Here is a 7,224-nt window from a genome sequence, read left to right as displayed (position 1 = left end):
CTTTGATAGAATTTGATTATTATTGATGCATTTTTGTGCACCCTTACATTTTCACCATTCCTGGTTAATTTTGACTTCCTTTTAGGCTATTTTACATAATAATAGCCCTGCACTATAATTCATTTATTGTTTAAAATTAATCATCTAAATCTATAAAGTAACTAAATCTAAGTAAATGCAATAAAGAAGGATAAGTAACGTTAAACTCGAAAAAGTCCAGGTTGACTAAACTTTTTGAAAGTATGTCTCCACCACCACCACCTCCCCCTGTACCCTCCCCCTGTCTGTTGATATCACAGCCCGGAGAGGTTTGAATCCAGTCGCCGCCATGCTGAGCTGAGGGAGAGCTACAACCCAAACTTTGTCACGCTGCCGTTGCTCCGACCGCTCATCTCCGTACACAACCGGGACGAAGAGGAGAAACTTCCCCCTCCTCCAGCAGTGAGTACACAATACTACCTGTCGCTTTCACTTGACTGCGAAGTTTTTACCTGTGCATGCGAGCAGCCGCCGACACTTTACTGTTAGAAACCTCTTGGAGTTGTTTCAGCCTGAGCCCTGCTGCTGCTGCTGCTGCTGCTCGGTACTCATGCGTGCCGTCGCGGTCTTCAGAGGCTCAGCTGCACTTGTTGCACTGACTGTAGCCGAAACCCCCACCGAGTCGAGATACAATGCAGCAAAAAAAACAAAACTACGTCATGATAATAATCTCTTTTTTGAGTTTTTCCGCGTTTTCGTTGCGCGCGCGCAAAAATAAACAAACTTTTCACTATCTTCACCGCGGTGTTTCAAAGTTCAATTGTGCAAAAAGAAAAAAAAACTAAGATGTTAGCGGACGAGTGCTGCGACTGTTGGGTCCACGCAGCCGCTGTCACTGTCCTTGAAGCGCAAAATAACTCGTGAATATAATATTACGTGTCCAGCAGACGTGCTCACACAAATCTTTTTAAAGATTAAATTCCCCCCTTTGCACTTTCAAAATGCCAATCTGGCAACCCAGAGGTCATTCAGGGGTTTCTTACCCTTGCCTGCATAAATCAAGGGTGCTCTTTCACGGGCAACAACAAAAGAGCTGTAGTGACAGCGCTGGAGCACACATCCACAAAACCACAGGTTTATATGAGGTTTGGAGCTTCAAGTGAAATGTAAATACCTGCAGCATGCACTGTTATGTATGTCAAGGTGCATTTTCTTTTTTTCTTTTCTTTTTTTGTAGTTCTTCAGGCATCTTGTGCCCAGACAGGAGGGCAGCCCAGTGCAGCTGGGCCCCATCAGTGGATGGTCATAAACCTTTCACCTGCATGCATGTCTCAGTCCTCCTTGGTCCAGGGCTTGTGCTGGCTGGAGGGGGAGTAATAAGAAGTTATGGAGTTGCTTTCTGTCTCACCACTTGCCCTCTGGCCTGTGCTGACTGAAGTCCCGACTTTTTTCTGGCTCTACGCAGTATAATTCAAAGCACACACACATCATCACCCTGTTACTTCTCTTGACCTTCTTCAACCCTGGAATTAAATACTTTTGAGACATCCATGGAGAGGCAGATGCCTTCACAGGCTCAAGTTCTTCCATGTGTCGCTCACGATAAGAGCTGAAACAATCACTTGGACAGTTTATCCTGTGACTAATGAAGATTTCCTCCGGCATTAGTCAGTCAGTACCTATAGTTTCCCTTCAACCCAAGCTATAGGTGAAGTCTTCATATTACTTGGTCCAAAAAAAGAATCCAGAAGCCAAAGATCTTCAATTTATGATCATAGAATAGTAAGAAAACTAGAAAGTATTCATATTAAAGGTTACTTCTAGTGAGATAGAAAAAAAAAAAGTCAACAATTGATCATTTCTGTCCATTGCACCAGTGTCTAATCGAGTCTCTTTTTCAACTCCCCCACCAGCGACACATTTGTAATTTTTAGGCAAAAATGCTGAATGCAGGGTTGTGAATACTTTTTGGCTTAATGAATAGTTTTGTATTTAAATATCACAACACCAGTCTTCAAGTTGATGACCGCAGGTGTTTTGTTTTGATCAACCAGCATTTCCACAACATTGTACAGAGCACTTTCCCCCTATCTTGGAAACTTTATAGGCTAATTAATTAGTCGAAAGTTTAGTCTGGACCATTTGCCTTGCAGTATCTTTCAGTATTTCAGGAACTACACGACAGAATCGATTTCATCACTTGATGGTAAAGAGACGCCCCTCATGTTGCATGCAGGCTTGGTTTACATTGCATAAGCACTGAGGAATTTTGGAGCACGTCAGCTATTTAGTTTCTCCCTAAATACAGCTGTTGTGTTTTCTAAATCTGTTTTCCACAGCTTCGTTAGAGACATTATCCACTCGGCCCCTCCCTCCTCGCCGCTCAGCGTTTCACCAAAAAGTGCATGGGATATGACATGACATCCCTCTCCTCGTGACCTCAATAAGTAATTCTTCTGCCTCATCAAGTCTGATTCCACAGGTCCTTTGCTGGGTCACTTTGCTGGGCATCAGGAGGGGTGCGCACCACCCGGATCTTGTCAATATGATGGGCCGGCTGGCTGGGCTGGCGCTACGGTGGCACCCGGGCAAGCCAGAATCATGTCAGTCAGACCCTCAGGGGGGCCCGGAGAACTGGCCAGAACAGGATATTGCTGTGTGATCATTCACCAGCAGCAGACAAATCATTAAACCACTGCGTGCTGCTGCGCCGCTCAGGCATCTCTGTCTGTCAGTCACACTGACTTTCCCCCTCGGGTTAGAGGTTGTGTGTGCGTTGGTAAGGTTGTCATTACTGCAGGGTTTTGGAACTGTCAATGGAAAGAAGGATCACTTTGGTAGGTTTTATATGAAAAGAGGCAGATTACAGGCAGAGTTGAGGGTTTTAAACAACAATTTTTCAGCCCTCTAAACCGTTGCCTTGATTTGTTTTGTGGGTTTCTGTGATGTTTACGGAGCTCGGCTTGTCCTTACCTGCTCTTTATGTGAGGAGAGCTTTGCGCGCACAAAGCTTTCCCAGGCCCTCCTCCCGTTTTAGGAAAAGTTAATTAGTCCACTTTTAACACATGAGTCTGTATTTGATTTGGCTTTAAATTCTATTTATGGAGAAACTGATCGGCCTTTAAGTTAAGCTCTTTGTCTTTGTTTTCCACCTCCATTGGAAGCACGGGATTCACATGTGCTCAATGAGATTACACAGAATTCTCCTGCTTGTTAATGATAACCACACTTGAGCATGCAAACCCTTCATCAATAATCAATTTAAAATGGGTGGGAAGTAGAAACCCAAGGCAGGAACTGAGAGGCTGAAAGGGAGCTTTGTTTTTTAAATGTGAACTTTGTGCCGAAATGGCGCTTGTTTTGGATGTCAGGGGTTATTTATTTGGATGCCTTTTTGGGTTTCAGACCAAGCTCTGGCTATTTGTCAGTCCTCTCTCTTGTGTTAAAAAAAAGCATTGGAATTGATTCTCACTGGAGCGTGTCCAGTGTTGCCTACAGGGAACTTGCATTAATCACATACTGCATTGGTGCGTTTCTCCTCTGATCTAAATGCAATTATTTGACCACCTCAGAGCAGATGCTTCCCCCCACTCTCCTTTTTTTTTTAGAGACGTCACGTTTCTTCACATGCTTACAGTGAGTGACTGTCAGGTAATTGAATAAACTCTTAATGGGTTTGAGGGGGGACCATTCACGAGCCATCAGAGGCTTTCTTCCAGTCCCCTCTGCTGAGTCTGGTCGTCAGCCAGCTCCTCTACTACAAAAGGCTGGAATACCTGCAAATGGTCCGTGCAGCAGCTCCCCTCCACCTCCTGCTGTGGAGGTCACTGTAAAAGGTGCCACGTCTTTGACACAGACACACACGGCCCCTTATTGTTCCCTTCTGCTCATTAGCAATCTAATTATCAGTATTCTCCTGGCAGCTGAGTCAGCAGAAGCAGTCAGACCATACTCTTCCTTGAATTGGAAATCATTTTTGCGCTGCATACGGGAAGGCGAGACGGTAATGACCTTTCATACGGGCCCATTATGCGTCGTGCTTTTTAAGGAAACGGCGTAGGTAGGGGTTTGATGTGTGACTTGCAGCAACCTCATTGTTATGGTCCTGCAGGAGTTAAAGGCTAGAGGTCAGGGGCCAGTCTGTGGTGCTCTGATGTTGAGGTGGGCTGCACTGCCTCAATGAAATAGACATCTGGGGCAACCCCCCACCTCTTTTGAAACAACACAAACCTCCTTTGCCACACCCTAGTATACCCCAGCACCCCTCAGGCTGGAATAATTTCCTATTGGAAAAACAGAGTAGCATCTGGCTCCGTATGAGCAGCACAGAGTGGCATGTGTAGGCACTTTGTGTGCGCGCGCTCGCGTGTTACTGGGCATGCATAATGCATTGCCGCATTCCAGAGATGTCTCAGCAAAAGCTGTCTCACGATTTGAAAAGGTGGCTCCAGATCAGCTGATGCTTAGGTACACACTGGATGTCAAGCTCGGTTTCCTGTTTTTGCCATTTTGCAACGCAAGGTAACAATAAAAGTGAAGAAGATCACACGCCCCGGAAAGCTCAGTCGCTTTACCTGTTTTATTGACTCCAACTGGTTATTGCATGAGCATCCACAGCACGGCAGTTGTTTATTATTATTATTATGAATATTATTATTAGCACAGGAACACAATGAACAGTGCATGCTGCACCCACAGCTACTGTATGAGCAGTTATTGCTGAGGGCGCAGGAAGCTTACTGATGCGTCGCTGCAGCGCTATTGACAGCTTGCAGCTTGATGTTTTGAAAAGGTTCCCAGCGTTGTGTTGCCGAGCGCAGGGAGCTGGAAGGGAATGGGAGCGCTGAGAGAGAGAGCGAGCTAGCCGACATACAGTACATTCTGTGACTGGAGGATATCACTGTGTGACACAGCTGAAAGGAGAAGGTGTTTGTCTGCCCTTATCCGTCTTTCATCTGTTGTGGCGCAGCTCAGCAGTTGCAAAGTCAGTAACATTTGTTTACAGGTGATGGCGGAGGACGTTGCAGGACAGAGAAGTCATTCACAATGCGGCTGATTTTTATCAGATTGTTATCTCATTCGATTTGGTTAGTGAGTCCATAGTTGGAAAACACATCAACGATCCATTGCCTGAGGATGCAAACTGTCTTTACAGTTAAGTGTGTGTGTGTATGTGTGTGTGAGACTGAGTGTGTGTGCAGTTTAAATCACCCAGGGCTAAATACAGTGCTGAGAGAGAGCAGCAGCTGGACCTGCAGTCCCCATTCATTCTTTAAAGAAGAGACGGAGAAAGAGAGAAAAAAAACATCCCCACAACAATAGACACACTCCCACAGACACACATACACAGTACCCTAACCTCAGCCCCCTCCCCCCTCCTTTCCTCCTCTCACCCGCCACCCCGACTTCCCCCTCCCCCTCCCAGGCAATTGTGTGCATTGACGCTTTCCAGAGGCGCGATCCTGTCGCTGCCGCTCTCCACCGGCGAGCAGCACTTGACTGCTGTGACAGGGGAGAGAGAGGCAAAGCCCCGCACACTCAGATGGAGGCAGACTATACGCTGCTGACGTGCCTTTGAGTGAAACAGCCCTTTAATGCAAGAAGCACCAGCTCTCCACCCTGTGTGTGTGCAGCCTGCTCTTGTGCTTCTCTTTTTTTTCCTTCACTGTTTATCGTGCAAGATAGAGAGAGGCAGACCGAAGGAGGGAGAGTGAGAGGAGCATGACCAGGGCGCAGGGAAGGGAAGGGAGGAGGTGACAGACAGACTGTCGGAAGATCATATTCTATTTTTTTTTTCTTCTCCTCATCTGTCATGCAAACCGCTGCTGGTGACTTTCCCAGTAATGACAGTGTGACTGAGCCAGGTTGGAAGAGCCTCTCCTACAGCGTTCTCCTCTCTCCTCTCTCCTCTCTCCTTGCGCAGCCTGCAGGATCTTCCCACTCACAGATCATGGTAAGATTCACATCGCGAAGCATCTCGTGCGGACACCAGCAAGAGTGTTGACTGCTGTGATCTCACAATGTCAACACCTTTTTCCTTCTGCCATAGCAATAAGATATGTTTTTGTAAGCCTACCCCCTCTCTGCACTGGAGAGAGAGTCTTCTTTATAGTGCTGGCTATTTTTACCCAAATCTCATCTAGTAGGTAAATAATTCAGTGTGCTATAGGGCAGGGTGTCATGATGCAGTGAGTAGGACTCACTTACTATATCAGCTGTTGTTTGCTTCAATTCAGATATATGAGTTGAAAGAAGAGGGCAGAGTTTTCTCTCTTTTCACCAATGTCTGCTGTTTTGTTTACGGCAAGATGTGGAAAGAGTGTGTACATCCTGGCTGGAGTTCATAAATCTCCCTTGAGAGCGGAAGGAGTGGCTCTGCGCTCCCGGCTTGGACCTTTCACATTTTCCTTTACCATGCCACTAGTTGCTCTCTTTTCTTAACTGGACATCCAGATGCTTAAAGAGAGATGCTTGGTTTAATTGTAGGTGCTTGGCGCAGGTAGATCAAAGCGAGCTAACATGTGTTTTCAACTGCTATCGCATCACTTCAAAGGGGAAACGTTCTTCTCGCTCTGAGCAGGTTCCTATCTCCGCTGTGCACGGCCGCAAACCACACTATCTAGCTCAGCGACTTAGGAAAGCAGCTGCACGTGAACTTGCCAGCAGAGTTTTGCACTTCTTTGTTGTTCAGTGTTGTGTCGAGCATTGAACCAGGCACTGCATCAATGTTTGCATATGGAGGAGGAGAAGGCTAGAATCTAATTTTGGGTTTTGGTTTAGGAACTCCGCGCGCTGCAGGAAAACACCACACACATCAACACCACAGCGAGCGTGGGATGTTTATCATATGAAGCTCTCATACTTGAGTTGGATTCTGCACATTGTGCAAAAGCATGAGCACTTACATATTTCAACTCTTTAGTAATGTAAGTAAATGTCATTTTGAATCAGAGTTATTGTGCTTCTGGAGAGAATGGGCTGTGACATCTTAACCCTCAAATTCTGGCTCGGTCCTTTTTCATATAACTCAACAAGGAATTCTAAAAATGAAGCTATGGAAATAACATTTATCACTTAATTAATGTTGTTGGAGGTTCTCCTCTTTTTTTAAAAAATATTTTCCACAAACACAGCATCTAAGAGACCAGAGGAAATGGATCTATGGTAAATTGATGACTGGGTGTGTGCAGCTTATGTCTGCTCCTACTCTGTAGACAGACAGACAGACAGACAACAGACGAAAGT

The 7,224-nt window shown here is 45.8% G+C and overlaps 1 protein-coding gene across 5 annotated transcripts in view; it reads left to right on the top strand.

Annotated features, from left to right (window-relative positions):
- Window positions 1–301: 301 nt before the first annotated feature.
- Window positions 302–7,224, top strand: part of sema4d (sema domain, immunoglobulin domain (Ig), transmembrane domain (TM) and short cytoplasmic domain, (semaphorin) 4D) — a 36,901-nt gene continuing 29,978 nt past the window's right edge. For 4 of the 5 annotated variants that reach the window (XM_085793259.1, XM_085793258.1, XM_085793260.1 and 1 more), the window contains exon 1: window positions 302–441. The gene's annotated coding sequence lies outside the window, so the exon portion shown is untranslated. Of the gene's footprint in view, window positions 442–5,462; window positions 5,933–7,224 lie in introns of those variants that run through there. The other variant, XM_085793257.1, reaches the window with a different exon arrangement.

This window comes from Trachurus japonicus, chromosome 12, assembly GCF_045865225.1.
Source record: "Trachurus japonicus isolate A0001 chromosome 12, Traja_1.0".
Taxonomy (NCBI): domain Eukaryota; kingdom Metazoa; phylum Chordata; class Actinopteri; order Carangiformes; family Carangidae; genus Trachurus; species Trachurus japonicus.
The sequence above is the reverse complement of the archived record's forward strand: the minus strand, read 5'-3'. Positions and strand labels throughout refer to the sequence as shown.